Genomic DNA, 22,225 nt, shown 5'->3' on the forward strand with positions numbered 1-22,225 from the left:
AACTGCCAATATTATAAAAGGAAGTATGACTGGTCCACTGACCAGGACCTCTGAGTAGGCATCGTTGCTCGCCTGCTCACCTCTACACTCCAGGGACTTCTTGGAACTCTGTCTAAGGGCTTTCCTCTAGCAGTGAAAGCATACTTGGCCACCCTTAGAGCAAGCAGGAGTGCTGAAGAGTTAAAGTCTCCAGGAGAAGCCCTTAACCAATGACTGACAGGAATTTGGTATATAGATACCATCTTACTTGCCTTTCAGCTGGGATCATTCTGAAGCATTCTACACTACCTCCTAGAGTTCCCCAACAGGGTAACTCTGATACATTGTCTTTCACCAGCCTCCTTCACCTACTTACTTTACTTCTTAATTCCTTTACTGATATTTCCTAGGATCACCTCCTAAATAAACTACTTACACTTGAATCTTTGTCTAAAGGTCTATTTTTTAGAGGAAACCAAAGGCAACTTCCTTGTGCTTTTGAGTGTTCAAAAGAAAAAGTCATCTGAATCCCTTGATGGATAACTGAAGAGAGAAGGGGTGATCCTGGCTCCTTGAGGTGACTAACCACAGAATTGGCTCTGATCCTGATTCAATTACTGTAGTAGTTCTGGATGGTAGATGTACATGGAAACATGAATAAGAAAACTTCCAGCCTTGGAGTCCAAGCATGGGCAGCTTGGCTAAGGTTAGCTGAAGCAGTGGAATCATATCCCCCAAGAGTTGTAGTAGGAAGAGCAGGGTTCTATCACCTCCTCTTCCAAGGAGGGGACCAGCAACTGTGTGCAGTCAGTGCAGCACTGAACTTCTCTAAGCAACATTATTTGGTGGTGGGAACGTCAGCTACTGTGGTTACCGAACCCAGTGATACTCAACTTGTGTGCAGAGGTTGGTGTAAAATTTTTGGACTGTGGAAGCTCCTAGAGCTATACTAACAAATATGGTAGTCGCTAGCTGCATGGGGCTATTTAAATTTTAATTTAAATTAATTAAAATTAAATGAAATTAAAAGTTCAGTTCTTCATTTGCACAAGCTACATTTCAAGCATTCAATAATCACATGTGAGTAGTATCATGGCAGAAAGTTCTATTTGACAGTGTCTCCCTAGAGTTATTGAGCAGTTCAGGAAGAGGGGAAATCTCAAGGAAAAAAGACATACTAAACTCTTGACAATAGGGATCTAACATATAGCACCGTGCCTATAGCTAACAACATTCTACTGTATACTCGAAGTTTGCTAAAAGAGTAAATCTTAAATTTTCTCACCACAAAAAAGAAACAGTAATTATGTGAGGTGATGGAGGTATTAGTTAACACTACAGTGGTAATCTTTTTGCAATATGTAAATGCATCAAATCAACATATTATACACCTTAAGCTTATACAGTGCTATAAGTCAATTATATCTCAGTAAAACTGGGAAAAAAACATGGAAATAAGTAGTAAGATAGCCATTCTAAAAATAAAAAGATGTGCCTTTATGTGCACCCTAAGTTTGTGAACAGTTCATATTAGTTACAGAATTATAGAAGTTACAAAATTACAGAATTACTGCAAGAAAGTTTAGAAATTATACAGGCCAACCTCCTGAACTAATGCATGAAAATAAGATGAGTGTACCTATGATTACTGGAAGAAGTAATGCATAAATGCTAAGGGAGCTATAACATCTCTATTGCAGTTAAAGAAGCAAGGGTTAATTTTAGTTGGGGTCAATAAAGGTAAGCTTCGTGGAGGAGGTGGCATCTTCAATAAGCCTTGAAGTATATGTAAGATTTCAGTAGGTGAAAAAGTGAGGATAGGACGGGCACTTAGACTAAAGTCAGAGGCAAGAAAGCAGCAGGCAAGTTCAGGGAAGTTTTATTTGTCAGATTGTCTCTGTAGTAGACAATAAAGATGGACCCGTGAGCTGCGGCCACTTAAAGGAGAATGAAGTCTCCCTCCTAGCACAAAGCCAGACCTAAAGACCCTTTCTGGGAAGACAGACTTCATATCTTTTTTCCCATTTATCCCTCCTTAGCTAGCTATTGTTAGGGCAACAAAAAGTGATTTCTTACCACAAGACCACCTCAAGTGTTCTAATGATCTACACCCTCAGGGTCAGCCTCTGTCTACAGTTCTGCAGGTCTTGAGGCTAATTCTTAGTGGTGCCTTTACTCCTTTGCTCAGAGCAAACAGAACAGACTGCTGTTTCTATGGGGTGATTTCAGGAGAACATTCTATTATGATGCTCTGTCCTAATTCCCACCCTAAAACCCTATAAAATGCCCAATGAAAGAACTCTAAGTAGCTTAAGCAAATAGGGAATTTGTTGGTAGGATTCTGGAGGAGCTCAGACAATCAGAGAGAGCTTATCTCCCAAGCTCTTAGCAGGACAGGGAGGGCAGCGCTGAAGCTCTCAGAAGAAAACAGATTTGCACGTCACCTGGGCTTTCCCTGTCCCACTTTTGTGCTGTTCCCCCTGGGGTGGTCCTCATCTTTTCTATCTGCAGACAGGCTCTGTCACCCAGCTGGACATGGCACCACAGCTGCAAACTTGCATCCTCATGATTCTGTCATCAGAGAGGGCAGCTCCCGCTTAAGTACTCACAAGGGAGAACTCATAGGGCATCTCTGGATCCATCACTGTGGCCAGGGAACTAGGGACATGTAAAATGATGACAGTCCTCATTCAGACCACATGACCAGGGGTCAGGAGACAAGAGGAGTTTCCCTCAAAAGAAGTGGGCAAGAAGGGTAAGACAGAATCTGGCTCAGATATAACCACTAGAAAAGTTGTTGTGGTCAGTCACTCAAAATATCAGGTACAGGGAGCACCAAGCACAGAATTTTGAGGAAAACAGGGGCAAGAGTTTGCAAAAGGATCCCCAGTGCCAAGTCCCACTGTGCCAGACTACCATCCCAAGAGGTACAGGAGGCCTGATGTTAGCCAAACCATGGCCTTCTCCTACTCAACTCCAGTCTTGTAACCCTAAGGCTACGGTGAAGAGTACAGGGCAATTGCCCCCAGTTTGCCAAACACACCCATAAGTTCCCAAAGCACAGAACTTTTCCAAAAGAACCTTGCTGCCATCCAAAGCAACGCTAAGCCCTGATTTCCAACCTCTCCTCTATCAGCTTCAGGATATTTCTTAGGCATACTTTGCTTCTTTCATTAAACAAATATATTTCCTAGGATTTGAATAATAAACAAATGCAAAATGTATCAGTCTGATGGATGACAATGTATTTTAAGACACAAGAATGTTAAAACTAAGGGTGACCCCCCAAATGGGAAATCTACTCAAGGAGACAGTGTTCTTGGCTGGAAACAGGCGTCCACATCATGGTATTCACTGCTTAGAGAGCTGGAGGCATTACTGACCTGCAACTGGCCCCCGCAACAGTTTACCACATTCACTCAAAAGCAAATGTATCCCTGCAGAGAGAATAAAACTTTCAAAGTCCTTTGGAGAAAAGAGCCTTTTAAGCTGGATCTGCAGCTTCCGGAAGGTGCTCATTTTAGAGGAAGGGGCAGCAGTCTTGTGGGCCAGATCAGATAAATCACCCAGCCTTCAAACAGAGACAAGGGATCCCAAACACTGATTGTTCACAGCCTATAGGATCCTTGAATATCATTGCTGACTGCCAGTTTTATGGATATTTCCACACTGGCCAAATCCAACTGAAAATGTGGTATAAACTGTGAAAACTAAAAGCAAATGCATTATTTGCCTCCAAAATCAGCTTCTCTTCCTGACTTCCATATAGTTCTCAATGAAAATACCGTTCTCTCTGTATCCCAGGCTTTGAAACCCACCTCCTGATACCTTCTTTCTCAGTCCCTGCAGGTAGCCACAAAGCCTAGCAGTCCTTCATCCTTGGTCTTTCCTAGCCCATCCTTTGTGCTCCAGCCCACTGGACTGAGACCCAAATCTGACCTACCACCTGTTCTTGATAAATAAGGCTTTACTGGTACACAGCCATTCTCACATTTCCATATTATCTGTGGCTGCTTTCACACTACAACAGCAAGGCTGAATGGTTGAGACAGAGACTGTTGCCTCTCAAAGCCTGAAATATTTACTATCAGGCCCTTAACAGGAAATATTTGCCAACTGTGGCCCTATATTATTGCAACAGGTCTGCCCCACTCTAATTTCTTTCCTGTTCTTCCTACTTTTTAAAATGTCCCTTAACCAATATCCTGTACTCAATTACTAATGGATATTATCACACACACACACAAAGACACACTGTTTAAAACTTATTAAAAGCATCTCATTGCCCTTAGAACAATGCTATGTTCTACATGATGGGGCGTGGCTTACCTCTCCAACTTGCCTCCCTCTTCCACACTCCAGCCACTAGCTGTTCTCATTTTCTTCAGGCATCAAGCCCTTCCTGTTCCAGGGCCTTTGCACCTGCTGTTCCCCTGAGTGAAACCCTCTTCCCCACCCACTTTCATCTGGACAATACCTCTCACCCTTCAGGTCTCTGAGTCAACGTCAACTCCTCAGAAATGAGTTCACCCTTTCTGATGATTTCTCTCACTCTGTTCTCTCCCAGTGCCCTCTCCTTTTTGTCCATGGAGAGAAATGAAGCATTTATTTGTTTGCTTATTGGATTGTTGTCTGTCTCACTGATCACAATAGCTCTAGGAGGCCAAGGGTTGTGTCCATTTTACTTAACATTCCACATCCAGCAGCTGTCAAATAGTAAGCTCTCAACTCATATTTTTTATGAATGAATGACCTTCTGTTCATTCTCAGGTATTATTCACTCTTTGGCCTGGTGCAATCTGGCTCTATTCTACTTTGCAGTCCTACTTGTATGCCTCACTCAATGAACTGAGATAACCAGCATTTCCCACACTGCACTGCACTTTTTCACCTCTGAACCTTCCTCATCCCTCTCCCCTACTGCCTCTTCTATCATTTTTGCTTAGGAAAATCTTTCTCTTCCAGGCTTAATTCAAGCAATTATCCTAGGAAGCTGTGTAATAATGAATAGTTTGAATAATGTAAAATCAAAGACATATTTCAAAAGGATGTTTCCTGAAACAATCTTTAATATAGTTTCATGCCTTCATGCCAAAGTATACAGTTCAATAAAAGTGACTCTCTGTGGGCAGGCTGTGATGCATTCCTGATTCTTCGATAGGCTTTATTCAGGGACAAAGTTTAGAGTGTGGATGGATGGCTTGCATAACCTTCAGGTTGTTTTCCATTAATATTCTTTCTCTCAGCTCCAGTTTTGAAAGTAATTGCATAATAATGAGTATTGACAGGTACGTTTACTCTATGTTTCAGTTAAACTGAGCTGGGAATAGAATTGATAACTTTGTGTGAAATCTGGGGATCCTGACTAAGACTCATGCCAAAGAACAAAGAACACCAACCCCCATTCAGTGATAATTCGGTGATAAGAAAGTACATCCTTATATCAACCTTAATGAGGTACTGTACGTAGGATATAGCAACCTGTCTACTGAACATTTTTAACTCATCATAATAAAACTTTATCATTTGCATAAAAGAGAATGCTTCAGTATCTATTGCTTATCATCCACATCCAGTTTATTAGAAGAGATAGCAAAGTATCCCCCAAAAAGTTAAAAAGGAGTGAGGCTATAATACATTTCTGTTGTGTGTGTACCTGTCCTCTCCCTTGTTTCACACATAAAGAGTGTAACTTTTTATTTCTCTTGCTTCTGAACTGTTTACTCATAGTAAGTTTATTTTTGACAAGAAACCAAATAATTTTTTTATGTTGCTGCTAATCTACAGCTTCCTGTTACTTATGCAGTTGTAACTGTAGGACTCAAGTATAGGAATGTATACACACAAACACATGCATACCTAAATTTTGTTCTCCCTCACAGTCTCTTTATGTCAAGTGTGAATTTCATAGGTATGGATTCCATGGCTTTGTTCAAGACATTTATGACTCTTGAATCCAAAAAGGGACACAATAGCTTCAGCACACCTCTAGTCTCTTCCAGTTGACATTTACTATCAATCAGTACCCTAATCAGTACCTCAACAAGCTCTTTGCCTTCACATCCAGTCCTTTGACATGAAAACATTAAACAAACAATATTGAGCTCCTACTGTGTAGCAGGCATCTTGCTGGGTACTAAAGTTTCAGCAGTTTAAAAAAAGAGACGACTTCTGACCTCATGACGCTTATAGGTGGGCCATAAGGCTATCTAACAAGAAGTAACATTTATTGAATCAGCCGCTATTCTAAGCACTTTAGATGTATTGTGTCATTTAATCTTAAAAAGAATCCCTGAGGAAGGTGACATTACTTATTATTTATACAGAAGGAAACTGAAGTTTAAGTAGATGCTGTATGTGGGACTATAACATAGGCAGCCACTTCGGAAAACCCTCTGGCCGTTCCTCAAAGTTTAAATATAGAGTCAACCCGACAATTCCAGTCCTGATTATATACTTAAGAAAAATGAAAGCATACGTTTATACGCAAACATAGCATTATCCGTAATGGCCAGAAAGTGGAAACAACCCAAATGTCCATCAACTGATAAATGTATAAATACACTGTGGTATACCCAGATGTTGGAATGTTATTTGTTGATAAAAAGAAATGAAATATTGATACATGCTACAACATGGATGAATCTTTTAAACATTATGCTAAGTCAAAGAAGCCAGTCACAAAGGACCATATATTGTATGATTTTATTACGTGAAATGCCCAGATTAGGCAAATTCACAGTGACAGAAAGTAGACTGGTGTTGCCTAAGGCTGGTGAGATTGGGGGAAAATAGGCAGCGATTGCTAATGGGTACAGGTTTCTTTCTGGGTTGACGAAAAGATTCTAAAATTGATTGTGGTGATGGTTGCACAACTGTGTGAACATACCAAAATCAACTGAATTGTACACTTTAAGTGGGTGACTTGTATGATCTGTGAATTCTAATTTAATAAAGTTGTTACTAAAAGTTGATGGAGAAAGAAAAGAGTACGAGAGAGGGAGGAAGGAATGGGGGACAGAGTTCTTTAAATATGGAACACTAAACACATTCATTTCTCTCTCCCAAAATACCAGTAAAATACTGTGAAAAGAATTTTTTAAAAGGCATAACCCCACATGGACAAATAATATGGGAAAATAACACTGCAAATAATACTGCAAAATGCCCATCACTGTGAAATTTCATAACACCAGAATTCTGGAAGAGCATTTCCTTCAAAGTTCCCAGGGAAATTCTGTCTAACACAGAATTCTATACTTAGCAAAATTACTAGTCAAGTGTGAGGGGAGAATGTAGACCAAGGAAGAGGAAGTCATGTAATCCGAAAGATCAGGATTCAACACAGGAGACAAACAAGCAAAACTCCCAGATTGATGGTGAAGGGGAGCCTCTGGGTGACAGCTGGGCTGCAGGCCCGGAGAACAGCCAGAGCAGATGGGAACAGAGGGTAAGAGGATTCCGAAATGCTTGTCTCCAAGGTGAGGGAGGTAAGGAGAACAAGAGATTACTGGAAGTGAAGACCTTGTAGAAAGAAGGGTTCAGCCTTCAGGAGTTTAGGGGTGAGCTAAGCAGATTAAAAAACTAACAGAGCAAGTTAATAGCTCTAGAGAAAACAAAAGGTGCTATAAGAAAAGAAGGGTCAAATTGTAGTTGCTGAATCCTTCCAAGATATCTGGTAAATCAATTTCCTCTTCCCCGTGTAAGTTTCTAACAATTTGATAAATAAAACTAAGAAATTCAGAAGAAAGAGAAAATATCAGTTTTTCTTCATGATAAGGTTGATTTGGATAATGTAGGTTAGTTGGGAAAGACAAAGGGCCTTTGAACCCCAGAACTGGGCATATTTTCTCACCCACTCCAGGGAAAGCTTGTTCCTTGGTAACAAACAGCTTCCAGTGGGGCAGAAGGAAAAAGGGCTGATGGAAATTTACCAACCAAATTAAACCACACCTTCTCCCCTAGAGAGAAGGGAATGACTAAATGAGCAAAGGGGCAGAAAGAACAGAGAAATCCCACCTCATGGAAGAAAACATCAGGAGTATGGAATACGCTTCCTTCCTGACATTAATGATGCCATCGTGAAAAGTGATTTCACCAGAAATGAGAATAGAGCAACGTAAGAAGCGTCAGGGAATGTGGGTATTTATGACAGTGGTGGCGTCAGACAGCTAAATCCCCATCCTCAAAACAGAAATGCAACAGGTAGTGTGAAAACGGAAAGTCAAGAAATGACAGTAAAACATATTATGAGGCAGCAAGTAGCCAAAGAAATAGCTGAAAACAGCTCTAAGAGTGGAACGTGGCAGACTTGGGGAGGAAGGGCTGGGTGGGGAGATGGAGAGCAGAGAACTCCTGCCCTTTCAACATGGACTTGTCTGTACTGCTGTTGAACTGTAAGACTTTGGGTTACGTTGGATCAGTGAATTTGACAATATTTGACTATTTATGGCCTAAAAAGTGGCAATCCCATATATACGAACATATGTTCATACAGTTCAACCTAAAATTTTAAAAGAAATTCAATTTAAAAAACCTTTTTAATGGAAGGAAAAGGAACGTGATCCCTGGAGAACTTTCTCTGCCCTTTTCTCTAGCCCGGTTTGCGTGCCTCCCTGGGCACCCCTCCCCCCACCCCACCCGCGGGCACCCGATGATATACTTCTACTTACGTGGGTGGTTCCACAGCATTGCCATCATCTGACCCTATCTCCCCTGCACTGGTTGTGACTACTTTGAGGGGACGACTCTGATTATAAAGGGAGCCCACACAGCAGCAGGCACGAAGTAGCCACAGTTATTTTCTAAACGATGTAACCTGTTTTAACAACCTTTGCTGGGTGCTTGGACCCGATGCTTCCGTGCCCGGGTGTGTATAACAACCATTTAGTAGTCTACCATAGGATTATACTCAGAATCTACATCAAGTTCATTACTTGCAATTTGTAGAATCTACTGTAGTCTCCTTTTTTTTTTAGAAAAAACATATATCTTTTTAAACAGAAACCTATTTTCCCATCCAGCTGCTTACCATGGTCCACGTTTACATATTGGAAGTTCTCTCAGCAGCTGGAGTGCTGTGTGTCTGCACCAGGAGACCTGACCTCCCTTAGGACCTCTGGAGAACAAATAATTGCACAGCTTAGCTCTCAGACTCCAAATCAGATGGCCAGGGTATATGTTGTGCCTCTTCCCTTCCCCTAATTACATGAAATTTAAGTAGTTTCACCTCCCTAAGTCTATGCCTCCTAATATCTAAATAAGATAGTGCCTAAAAGCACAGAGTTATTGTACAAATTCAATGAGATGACACAGGAAGCATTCAGATATGTCGCTCTTACTATCTGACATGGGTTTCCTCCAGTCTGGACTTCTATTTTCCTTTCATCAATGTGTGTTCTATGCTTTTCAATCCAAAGATCATTCTCTGTTGTCAAAATGAGGGTGAAAGGAGGTGGAGGAGTGCTGATTTTGTTTTTGTATTATTGGTCGGCACACAAGAATCACTCCAAGTAACAGGCCCACTCCCCAACTCTGCCTTAGGGGAGTTGCTCTGAATATAATTTTATGGGGTTTGTTGCCCTGAGCATTTCTTACTAGCTCACGGGAATTGAAGCCTCCATAATACCATTCCCACAGGTTTTGCCTCTCATCTCTGGCTCCAAGCACTCACTTCTCTTTGCAAGTACTTTTTTTTTTTTTTTTGGTACACAGGCCTCTCACTGCTGCGGCCTCTCCCGTTGCGGAGCACAGGCTCCGGACGCGCAGGCTCAATGGCCATGGCTCACGGGCCCAGCCGCTCGGTGGCACGTGGGATCTTCCCGGACCGGGGCACGAACCCGTGTCCCCTGCATCGACAGGCGGACTCTCAACCACTGCGCCACCAGGGAAGCCCGCAAGTATTCTTTTGAAACCAGAACTCATCAGAGAGCTCCTGTGTGGCCAGCTTGGCTTTTCTAAGCATGCATTTTTACCCCTCATTGGGTGTTTGCATTTGTGTAGACAGAGCACCATGGTTTTGAGAGCTCCTCATTCCTCCAAGTACCTGCTTTTCTCTGAATTCCAGGACTCGGGGTCTCGGCCTCACCAGGCCCAGCTTTCCTCCCTGGCCCTCACTGCCTCAGTGATTCTCACAAGGTTCCTCTCACTCTCCATCACCTTCTCTTGGCTAGAATTAGAGCTCAAGCAGCAATTCTGCCGCTTACTTTCTAAATAAGCTGGAAAATAACAGCTAATCAGAAAAACCCTACTTGTGTGAAGGTGTTCGTGGAAACTTACAGTACAAATGAGTAAGCACCAGTTTTCACTCAAAGAAGCAACTCTAATTTTGAGACTTTCTAACAGTTTGTTTAGCCAGCAAAAGAGAGAATGTTTGGGGCCCTGGATAACTTCTTGGCATCCTTTAAATCATAATGTTTATCCAAATGGCCACTTCTTCTAAATAAGAACCATCTTGGTGATGAGAAGATGCAAGTCCTCTGCCATTACCCAGCTGGAGAGCGTGGATGAATTCCTTCCCTTGAACCTCTGCTTCTCAACTGTAACATGAGGGTGTTGAACTTGATCCCAAGGGTCTCATCCCTATGAAAGTTTTGGAATTTTAAGTAGACTGAGGGTTTATTAGACTGAGGGGTTTTCCTGATATCTAATGTTTGACCTGATGTTAAACAAAATACTAGATCAAAGAAGCCTATTAGAGTTCAAATAAAAATTTTCCAGTATTAAGTAAAATGTAAACATCCCATGTCTTTGCATGTTTCCTTTTATATATTCAAGTTCTCTTTTTCTAAGTACTCACTCCTTTGCAATGAGGTCCCCACCAAGTCTGTTTATAATCTATTGTTCTATTGCCCCAGTAGATGGCACCCAGTCACAACTTTCAAATACCTTCTTCTGCCTACAAACTCAGGGCAGACAGTCCAGAAAATAAGAATGTGGGGAGCATTTGTTTATCAAACACAGATAAATAAGAGGAAACTTATATTAAGCATTCACCTAAAATATTTATTGAGTTTCCTAAAATTTAAATAATAAATTAGGTTCTACGTATAAGGTGTCATAATTAGAGTATTTTGATACAGACATGTCAGACTGTTGTATGTTAGAATTGAGCGCTACCCTTCAAAATTATGCAGCTATGAGATTTTGGCTGGTCCGAGTGATGCTGACACATTACTATTTTTAAAACATTTAGAAAACCATTTTCTGGTAGATACTCCCAGGATCAGTTTCTAGTCTACATGAGAAAAACAGTCTCAATGCCTCCTTTTTGACAATCCCTCCCCAGTAGCATCATCTTCCTTGATAATCCTCACATCAAGAGTTGTTTTTTTCTCCCCTTGGAAAAGCTATTTCCAAATATTCCACCTCAATGAAAATTGACCATCCACTTTTAATTATTTTGGAAAGAACAGAACTCAGCAACTTACTACCACATTTTCAGCCCATGTGCTCTGTCTCCCAGCTGGCTGCTTTTGCCATGGTGGGTAGAGCATGGCCCATATTGTAGGAGAATTTATTCTGGTACACTGGTAAGCAAAGAAGCCAGTAATAAATGAGGTGGGAAAGGCTTCTAGCATTGGGAAACATGAATCCTTACAAATCTGAACTTACTTTCTGAGAAAAGTAAGAAGGTGAGCAAACATCTCACCAGCCTCAGGCCATAGAGAACCAGCCCCTGCTTCAAGCCCGGCAGTGGATTAGGAACCCCAGTCCTACCAGTATAGGTCTTAGAAGGATTGGTCTCACTGCCCTTAGCCTACATGCAGAGCTCCTCGGACAGGACAGGCAACCTTATACCCTTGGGGCTAGAACCATCCATAACCCTTATCTGAGTGCATTCCTATTTCCCTATTAGAAGGAAAGCCCTGCCCTGAACTATTTCTCTGGGAATCCATCCCTGGTTCTTTAAACATGGCCAGCCCACCCCTTCAATGCACAGGGGGGATGCTCAAACACTAATATCCAGCCCAACCAACAGCCCTCACCTCAAATGTGACTGACCTGTCCTTTTCTCCCCTTATCTCCTCAGGTATTGAGTTCCATGACCTTTATACTCCAGCTCCTAAAATCTACTACAAGCTCTGCTTGTTTTGGTGACCTTCTTTCTCCACTGCTGTCAGATTCTGTAAACCTCTGGGTTTGGGCTTCTCCACGTATGAGATGGGGTCCCACAGGCCCCAGCCTCACTTACTAACTCCCTGCTGTCTGCCAGGAGAAAGGATCAATACCTGACTCTGACTCCCTCATTTCTCGCAGCTGAGAGTTTAAAGGATTGGGAACATCAACCCATCGATGAGTTATACTCTGAAACCACCGGGCTGAGTTCACCCTAAAGGTTGGTTGCATGATCTTCTAGACTTCTAGCTACATGAGCAATTAAGTTTCCTAGTTGCTTAACCCAGTTTGATTCGGGTTTTCGGTGATTGACTCTTTCAGCTCCCTCTGGTGGTTGAAGCCTCACCCACAGGCCACCGTGAAAGTTGACAGCTCTGAAGCTCTGCTGGTTTATAGGCCCAGTTTAGTGGCTTCCTAAGGATATGAGGATACTCATTTCAGTTAAGTAGTGGGGGAACTAGGCCATCTGGCTCCCAGGTTAGGTTTCCTTGGGCAAACCCTCACCGACTCTGAATTGCTTTCATTTTAACCTTCAATTATATTTTCTCCACAGCCTGAAAATCCTCTGCGCAAGGAACTGGCACACTAGGATGACAATGACAATTCTATCAACAGCCTATATCTCTATAGTAATATTTAAGTTTTCCTAATATTTATTGAGTATTTAGTATGTGTTTGTCCCTGTTCTAAGCACTCTTCTTATATTATTTAATCCTGAAAACAACCCGAGGGGTTAGTATGATTATTATCCCCATTTTTAAGAAGAAAAGATTGTCATACATTTTCTCACATGCCACAAGCCAGAGAGAAAAACAAATACTCCTCTCTCAGATTCATCCACACAAATGTGTGACTCAAATGAGCTGTTTAGTCCATAAAGAGGCCTCAGGCTTACAGCAGTGGCCCAGGCAGGTCTTTCTGCAGGAGCTACAGAGCCCAAGGGGAGGTGGTTGGCCCATGGGGGACACTATCACCAAACTGCTCTCAGAAATTTCGAACCAGGACTTTTAGGAGTAACACATGGGTAAGGGCCAGCTTCCAAACAGACTTGGAACACAGAAGAGAAAGAATCTAGAGATGCATATGACATCTGAGATGCGCCACCACTGTGATCTTCCAAAAGGGGGAGCAACTGTCCCAGTTTGCCTGGGACTGAGGGGTTCCCATCATGTGGAACTTTCAGTGTAGACACCAGGAAGATTCCAGGAAAACTGGGATGACTCACTCTGTCTTCCAAAGAAATTCAGTTCTACTTTGAAATATAAGAGACTGCAGGGGCCTCCTCTCTCCCCTCAAAGTTCACAAGACTGCTAATTTCATTGGCTTCCATCTCCCTCCAACACACCTAAACAGGGATTGGGTCTACATATCAAGTTCTACGTCACCTGCTGAGGGCTTTCCTAGTTGGCTTTAGTACATAGGAAGAAAATCTCTTGCTTCTTGCAAACAGTAATAAACCTGTGGAACTTATTACCCCCAAAACAGAACTGGAATAAATATTTTTTTTTTAAAGTTTGGATGCAGAGGAGTTCAGAACATGCTACTCCAAAGTATGGCCCTTTGGCATACTGACTATGCTGAGTTAAAGGTTTTGAAAAACAGTAGATGCAGGAAAGGTACTCTGATCTTCCTTTTCCTTGCTGAAAGCAGGAGATAAAGTTCCCATGTGAAAGTTGCCCTCCCTGTACAAGGAGGAAGCAACATTCTGGGGAGTCAGGCCAAGAGAAATCTGTACAAATAGACCTTGTTAAAATAACTCTCATCTTCCTTTAGTCATCCCATATAGTTTAGTTACTTTTCCACAATTGCCACATTTTGTTCAACCTGGAATATAAACACTTAGGCCTAGTCACTGCTTTGGATCTTCTTTTTTCTTGTGAGGGCTCCTAGGTACATATATATAAAATGTGTATGCTTTTCTCCTGTTAATCTGTCTTATGTCAGGCCCAGCTGGAGACCCTAGGAGGGTGGGGGAAAATTTTACCTTCCCTACAGATGAACTAATGAAATTCAGATCTCTAAAGGATTGGAAACATTAAGATGGGTGTAAGGAAGGAAGTGATGTCACCCTATGAATGTCCCTCAGGCCTCTTAGCCAATAAAATTGTAGCCTAGTTGGACCATGGGTCTGAGTCGCTATAACAATTCTTACAGCAATTATTATGGGTGTTAGGGGAGAAAACAATGAACAAATAACCCTGACTAAAATAAATACATGACCGAAAGACGTCAAAATAGAAAACCAATTAGATATAGCGAAGTGATTTTTTTATCCTTTCTTCCATTTTGCCAAATTTAAAATACAAGGACCAAGACGAAAGATAATTCCAGTTTCTGATTTTCTTATCTTCTTCTCGTATTTTAACTTGTTATACTTCAAATGGCAAGTCTTCCTGAGATTAGGTAGGCACATAAAATTCTGTAGCATAAGGGACTCGTCAAGGATTTCCCTCCTGGACAGCCAGGCCTGATCCTTTAGTAAGCTCTACCACCCAAGCCCCACCCAGCAGCAGTTTCAGACAACTGTCCTGGACCCTGTGCATTTCCGGCTTGCCATATTCGAATCCGTCTTCCACCTGTTGAATTTTGGCTCTGAACTCTGCACTCTGCTTTTAGTCCCTGCCTTTAGCCCCTACAGACATAATATTTAAACCTCCTCCATTATCAAGATTTTAGCTACAGGACTTTGTCTGGCTTGTCCTTTGGGTTCCTGGGATCCTCCATGGGCTTTGATAGGAAATCACATCCCTATCCTTGACCCCTCAAAACCTAAGCCACTCTCCAGTTACTTAGGTGGGCAACACTGGCCTCTCCTATAGGAAGTAGTCAGGCCTGAGATTCAGGCAATCAGAATCTGGTAATAACTGTTTAACCCCATGGGCCTTCATATTTCCAGATTAAAATAAGGTTAATCCCTGCCCTTGCCCACCTCTTAGGCTACTTGGACCCCTCAGAACAACTTCAGAAACCCATGAGGAAGACTGTTATGATCCTAAGAACATCATTCTACCCAACTATGACTATGTTTAAAAATAGGCCCCATGATTTCCAACGTTAAAAAAATAAAAAGAAAAAAACAGACAAGGTTTACCCAGAGAAGCAAAGCAATTAGAAGGATTTAGGTAAATACCTTGAACACTTAAAAAGAAAGATACTGTCTAAAACTGATTCCCAATCTTGATTTGTGTTCACATCTCCAGCCTAGAACCAATCAGTAGCACAGCGTTAGGGAACCACCAATAAACCCCATTTGGTATAATAAAATGGTGACCATAATTTTTACTCCAAGGGAAAAGACACAGGGAGTGGAGACATTACTGCCTAGAAAATTGAATTAATAGAATTAATAGGATTAATAGAAATGATCCATGCAATTCCAGTTTTCTAATATCACTGAAACCATGTCTCTTGCTCAGCAATTTATCCAGAAGTGTCTTGAGTTAGCCTTTTGGTATCCTAGAGGTCTGGTTTTGTACTACTGCTCAGATTCCCAGGTTCAGAAATATGCTACCTGGTGGAAAGGGTCCTCATCCAAGAAATGAGACAAGCTTTCAGATGAAATACCCTTTGTATCTTCCAGTGCCTCTTTCATTTGCTCTGTCTCCCTTATATCTCTCCGGGATAAAATTCATGTCACCTTTTAAATAAAACACATCTGCTTAATCCTGCCCAAAAGAAACTTCCACTGTCCTATTTAATAGTCATTTGATCTACTAATGAACATCAAACAGCACAAATTAAACAGGAACCCTCTCCCCAGCCCTGCTTTATCCATTAAACACGTGTGAATCTGCAATGATCTCGCCTCTCCTTGTGCCCGATGACTAATTGAGTTTGAGACAGTGGCTGTCAAATGCTGGAAAAGAAATGATTTATGCTAAGGATATTTTTGGTCTCTGATATACCCAGCTTCAGAGGGAATAAAGGAAGTCATTACCATAACAGGATTGTGACGATAGGCAGTTTCTAACAATGGAATTGCCCTCCTACAAACAAGCCAGTCTATTAACTGGAAGCATCAAGTTTCCATTTTTGCTTTCACCCCCTGCTCCTGTGCAGGTGATCCTGCAGATTTTTATTTACATTTATTTCAGCTGCAACATTTAGTCCATTTCCCAGTTATCCTTCACTGAGTTCTTATTGAAGCTGGGAACCATGGAAATAAGTGATAACCTCAGTAAAGAACCCAGCTGCTGGGCCCAGCCCACTGTTCAGTTGATGTATGATGTAGCAGTTGGCCCCTCTCTCAGAAACAGCAACTCGGGAACACTCTGGTTACCCACTGAGGAAACCTACTCCTTGCCTATAACCTGATACCATTGCTCTTGCTCGGGACTGTAAAATGGCAGTAGGTGAATAGAAATTTCAGGCTGATGTGTACGAACTGGGTTTACAATACTGCCTTCTTGGAACAAAAAGGGGGGTTGAGTAGGGGAGGGGGGACCGATTTTTACTTGTTTTAATATACACAGGGTGCATACGTCAGAACCCAAACTATGTCAACCTGTAAGCTTTAGAAATCCCAATAACAATGCTGAATGTTGGTGACTATATATTGGCTTATTTTATCACAGGGATAGTTTCGTCAGCTAGCCAGAGCTGAAAGACTGGCAAGGATCACAATGCAAAGAGATTTCTGACTTTTTGTGACTCTGCTTCACTGGATCTTCTGCTGCCCCTGGGAGTTGCCTCTCATGGATCCAGGAATAGTATAACCATTTTCCCATTTTCCATCTCCTCCAAGCTCCATTGCTCTTATGCCATCAATTCTGCCCCAGGTAACACTGACAGAGCACCCTCTAGCTGGTCTCCAGCTCCTCAGATGGGCCCTGAGGACACACTTCTCTCCGTTTCCCACCCTAGCTGTCTCTCTTAGCCCCAAATATTGACTCCTACAAGGTTTTTCTGATAACAGGTTAAATGGATCTTCAGTGATGTACATGGAAATGAAGGCAAAATTCCTCCAAGGGTTTAGATTCCCTGGGAGTGAGGAATTCAAAGGTTGGATATTCACATCCCAAGGTAACAGAGGGAAATAGTTTTCATCTGACCTCCCTCCTGTCTCATGTTCTGCTCCTCGTGTCCCCCATCAAGGTATCCAGTGCCTTCAAGCTACCTCCACGACTCCACAGCCTCTCTCAATACTGTTTGCTTCCCTATGAAAAGCCCATTCTTTTCTCTGAGCCCAACACCCCTGCTCAGAACATCCATCAGCAAGAATCACACAGTGATTGGGCTGTGACACTCAGCTATAAGAGATAAACTTAACACAAAGGTAATTTACATAAATGGGAAGTTCAAGGGCAAACGAACTCCAGGCATAGCTGGATCCAGGGGTTTAGACACTGTTTTCAGAAATCTATCTCCATTTCTCAGCAATTCCTTTTTGGTCTTGGCTTCATTTTACTTTTTTTTTTTTTGCGATATGCGGGCCTCTCACTGTGTGGCCTCTCCCGTTGCGGAGCACAGGCTCCGGACGCGCAGGCTCAACGGCCATAGCTCACGGGCCCAGCTGCTCCGCGGCATGTGGGATCTTCCCGCACCGGGGCACGAACCCGTGTCCCCTGCATCGGCAGGTGGACTCTCAACCACTGCGCCACCAGGGAAGCCCTTGGCTTCACTTTAAGGCACTGCCTCCCTGAGTTATAACAGGACTGCCAAAGCTCTATATTTACCTCATCCTTAGAGCTAGTGGTCTTGGTAATTCCAATAGAAATCCCAGGTTGGGCTCTGATTAGCTGAGCTTAATCATGTATTATCCCTGAACCATTTACTATGGCCAGGTGGACTGTATTCTAATTAGTCAGCCTGGATTTCTATACCCACCTGAAAGCACTTGTAATGGGCTCCCCACTGGAAATAAGGGTTTTGTCACCAAAGCAGTTAGGTCAAGAGGCAAGCTTGGGAAAACACACTATAGCTATGCTAACAGTCCACGGATTAAATGATTAGTTTAATTAAATTAATACTAATTAAAAAGCCCCATCCCAGATAAATAGGTCCATGATGGAGAAAATGCCTCCATTAATAACAGGCTAGTAGGAATCAGGGCCTTTTAGAACCATTCTAATCATATTTCCTGCATTTGGCTATTTATCGCAGCCATATCTAACTCCCTCAAAATGTAATTATAATATGTGGAGCATTCATATTGGAATTGGCCCTGCTTGGGCATCATTGTCTAAAACAACAATATCCAAATTTGTTTTTAAGCACCATCACTTTCTTCAAATAAAATTGTATGTAAAATTCCAATACATAAAATAGGTGAAACTGAGCTGCTCTATTTACAGCTGAGAGTTGGAGATGATGAAGAGTAGAGGGGCAGACACAGATATGAGGACCCAGCCCTTTCCCACTTGTTGGCTCAGGGGTGGGTACATCCTTGGAACCTCTGGGGTTCCTGAGAGAACAATTTGAAAATGATACATCTGACTGCTCTGGACACCAGTCTCTTGACTATGAATGTTAGTTAAGCCTACCTAATTCAGTTTCCTTACCATAACTAACTGTGAAGGAGCTCATTTAAAATAATAATAATAGTAATAATAATAATATTAAGACACTTATATTGAATAACAGTAACCCAAAAGAAAATTACTCACATCACAACCTGAAGTCAAATCGATATATTTCAATTTATCTATGTCAATCTGCTATGTATTGTCTAAATGAATGTTCAATCTTTAAATATCTATGACACTACCTATAATTGCATATTCTAAACTTTACATTAGCATTATGCTATGTATAGTTTCTCTTCTTTCTCTTCTCCCCCCATCACTAAGTAACCACTATTAACAGCCTGTTTCCTATTTTGTACACCTTTCCTTAAGCTTGTACAATCATATGTAGACATAGATACACATCTATGGGGAAAAGTAGTGGGTTTTTGTTTACAAATATGAAATTATTATACAGTAGATACTTATCTACATCTTAAATTTCTCACTGCAGAATTCTTTGTGGAAATCCCTCTTGCTCAACTAGTATAGACCTAATTCATTCTTTAATACATACTAATTCATGATACTGACATGCCAAAATTTATTCAACTATTTCCTACCAATAAGTGTTCAGGTTGCTTCTACCTTTTTAAGGTTTTGTTTTTATAAAATTTTGTTATTTGTTTATTTTGTTCTGCTTTACTATTACAATGTAGCAGTAAACATTTGTATAAATATACCCTTAGATATCAGTGATTTTATTCCCAGATATGAAATAGGTCAAAAGATATGTGTATTTTAAAATTTGACATTTTTTTTGCTTTTTTTAAGCAGTATTGTAATTCACATTTTCACAAGTAATGATTAAAATGTCTTTTCTCCATAGGCCCATTATCATTTGTTATTGTCATTCTTCTTAAGCCTTTACATTTTACTCAATTCTCTATAACAGGTATCTTTATGATGGGCATGAATGGTTTTCCATTGTACCTTTCATTGGCATTTTCTTCACTGTTAGTAAGGTTGAGCATCCTTTCACTGAGATGGCAATTTTGATTTCTTCTTCTGTGGATTCCCAATTCATAGCCTTTGCCCATTCTACTATTGGGTTGTGTATTTTTTTTTGTGTGGTACACGGGCCTCTCACTGTTGTGGCCTCTCCTGTTTGCAGAGCACAGGCTCCGGACGCGCAGGCTCAGCAGCCATGGCTCACGGGACCAGCTGCTCTGCGGCATGTGGGATCATCCCGGACCAGGGCACAAACCCGTGTCCCCTGCATCAGCAGGTGGACTCTCAACCACTGCGCCACCAGGGAAGCCCGGGTTGTCTCTTTTTTTAACCACTTCATGGAGGTATGATTGACACACAGAAAGCTGTAGATTTTTAATGTATAATGATGTGTTTGAAGATAAGTATCCAAACCCATGAAACTATCATCATAATCAATGCCATAAACTTATCCATCCATCCAAAAGTTTCCTCTTACCTGCTTTGGTTTTTTTCTTTTTTTGTGTTTTGTTTTGTTTTGTTTTGTTTCTTTTGTAGTAACAACACAACATAAAATCTACTTTCTTAGCAAATTTTTAAGTATACAATACAGTTTTTTTTTTTTTTTTTATCTTCTACTCTAGGAATCTACTTTTCTATTTTTGGTGTAAAATCTTCTATCTCTAGGAGTATACACTTCTAGCTCTAGGTGTATAGACTTCTATCCCTCGAAGTAGCATCTTGTATCTTTAGGTGTCATGTCTTCTATCTCTAGGAGTATACTCTTCTATCTCTGGGTGTATAGTCTTCTATCTCTTCAAGTATAAATTTCTATCTCTACTTGTAAAGTCTTCTATCTCTAGGAGTAAAAACTTCTACTTTTAGATGTAAAGTTTTCTATTTCTAGGTGTATACTTTTCTATTTTTGTTGTAAAATCATCTATCTCTAGGAGTATACTCTTCTATTCTTAGGTGTAAAGTCTTCTATCTCAAGATGTATCACCTTCTATCTCTAGTTTTGAAATTTTCCATCTCTAGGAATATACTCTTCTATCTCTAACTGTAAAGTCTTCTATCTCTATAAGTAAAATCTTCTATATCTAGGTATAAAGTCTTCTATATCTAGGAGTACATTTTACTATCTATTGGAGTATAGTCTTCTATCTCTAGAAGTACATTATTCTATCTCTAGGTGTATAGTCTTCTATCTCTTCAACTATAATGTTCTATCTCTACTTGTAAATTCTTCTATCTCTAGGAATATACTCTTCTATCTTTAGATGGAAAATCTTCTACTCTAGGAGTATACTTTTCTATTTTTGGTGTAAAATCTTCTATCTCTAGGAGTATACACTTCTAGCTCTTGGTGTATAGACTTCTATCACTCAAAGTAGCATTTTCTAGCTCTAGTTGTAAAGTATTCTATCTCTAGGAGTTTACTCTTCTACCTTTAGATGTAAAGGTTTCTCTTTCTAGGAGTATACTTTTCTAGTTTTGGTGTAAAATATTCTATCTCTAGGAGTACACTCTACTATCTCTAGGTGCATAGTCTTCTATCTCTTGACTTATAAACATATATCTCTGGGTGTTTTTTGTTTTTTTTTGTGTTACGCGGGCCTCTCACTGCTGTGGCCTCTCCCGTTGCGGAGCACAGGCTCCGGATGCGCAGGCTCAGCAGCCATGGCTCACAGGCCTAGCCGCTCCACGGCATGTGGGATCTTCCCGGATGGGGGCACAAACCCATGTCCCCTGCATTGGCAGGTGGACTCTCAACCAGCGCGCCACCAGGAAAGCCCCACAATACAATATTTTTAATCACATATCCTATGTTGTACAGTAGATCTCCACAATTTATCTCACATAACTGAGACTTTGTACACTTTGACCAACACCTCCTCATATCCCCCTCCCCACAAAGCACCTGGCAACCACCATTCTGTTCTCTGCTTCTATGAGACTGACTATTTTAGATTCTACATATAAGTGAGATCATGCAGAATTTGTATTCTGTATCTGGCTTATTTCACTTAGCATAATACCCTCTAGGTCCATCTATGTTGCTGCAAATGGCAGGTTTTCCTTCTTTTCATGGCTGAATAATATTCCATTGTGTTGGGGCTTCCCTGGTGGCGCAGTGGTTGAGAGTCCACCTGCTGATGCAGGGGACGTGGGTTCGTGCCCTGGTCCGGGAAGATCCCACATGGCGCAGAGCAGCTGGTCCCATGAGCCATGGCCGCTGAGCCTGCGCGTCCAGAGCCTGTGCTCTGCAATGGGAGAGGCCACAACAGTGAGAGGCCCGCATACCACACACACACAAAAAAAATTCCATTGTGCGTATACACCACATTTCTTTATTCACTCATCCATCAATGGACATTTAGGTTATTACATTTCTTTATCCACTCATCCATCAATGAACATTTAGGTTATTTCCATATCTTGGCTACTGTGAGTAAAGCTGAAATAAGCATGCGAGTGCAGATATCTCTTTGAGATGCATATTTCAATTCTTATGGATATATACCAAGAAGTGGAATTGCTGAATCAAATGGTAATTCTATTTTTAATTCTTTGAAAAACCTCCATATTGTTTTCCACAGTAGCTTCACCTATCTACATTCCCACCAACAGTTTACAAGGGTTCCCTTTTCTCTACATCCTTGCCAACGTTATTGTTCTTTATCTTTTTTTTTTTT

General features: G+C 41.3%; 1 protein-coding gene across 2 annotated transcripts in view; it reads right to left on the reverse strand.

The window, feature by feature from the left end:
- Nucleotides 1–22,225, reverse strand: part of CCDC85A (coiled-coil domain containing 85A) — a 685,546-nt gene that overhangs the window by 225,945 nt on the left and 437,376 nt on the right. For both annotated transcript variants that reach the window (XR_010934545.1, XR_010934546.1), the window contains exon 10: nucleotides 9,011–9,097. The gene's annotated coding sequence lies outside the window, so the exon portion shown is untranslated. The remainder of the gene's footprint in view (nucleotides 1–9,010; nucleotides 9,098–22,225) is intronic.

This window comes from Pseudorca crassidens, chromosome 14, assembly GCF_039906515.1.
Source record: "Pseudorca crassidens isolate mPseCra1 chromosome 14, mPseCra1.hap1, whole genome shotgun sequence".
Lineage (NCBI taxonomy): Eukaryota > Metazoa > Chordata > Mammalia > Artiodactyla > Delphinidae > Pseudorca > Pseudorca crassidens.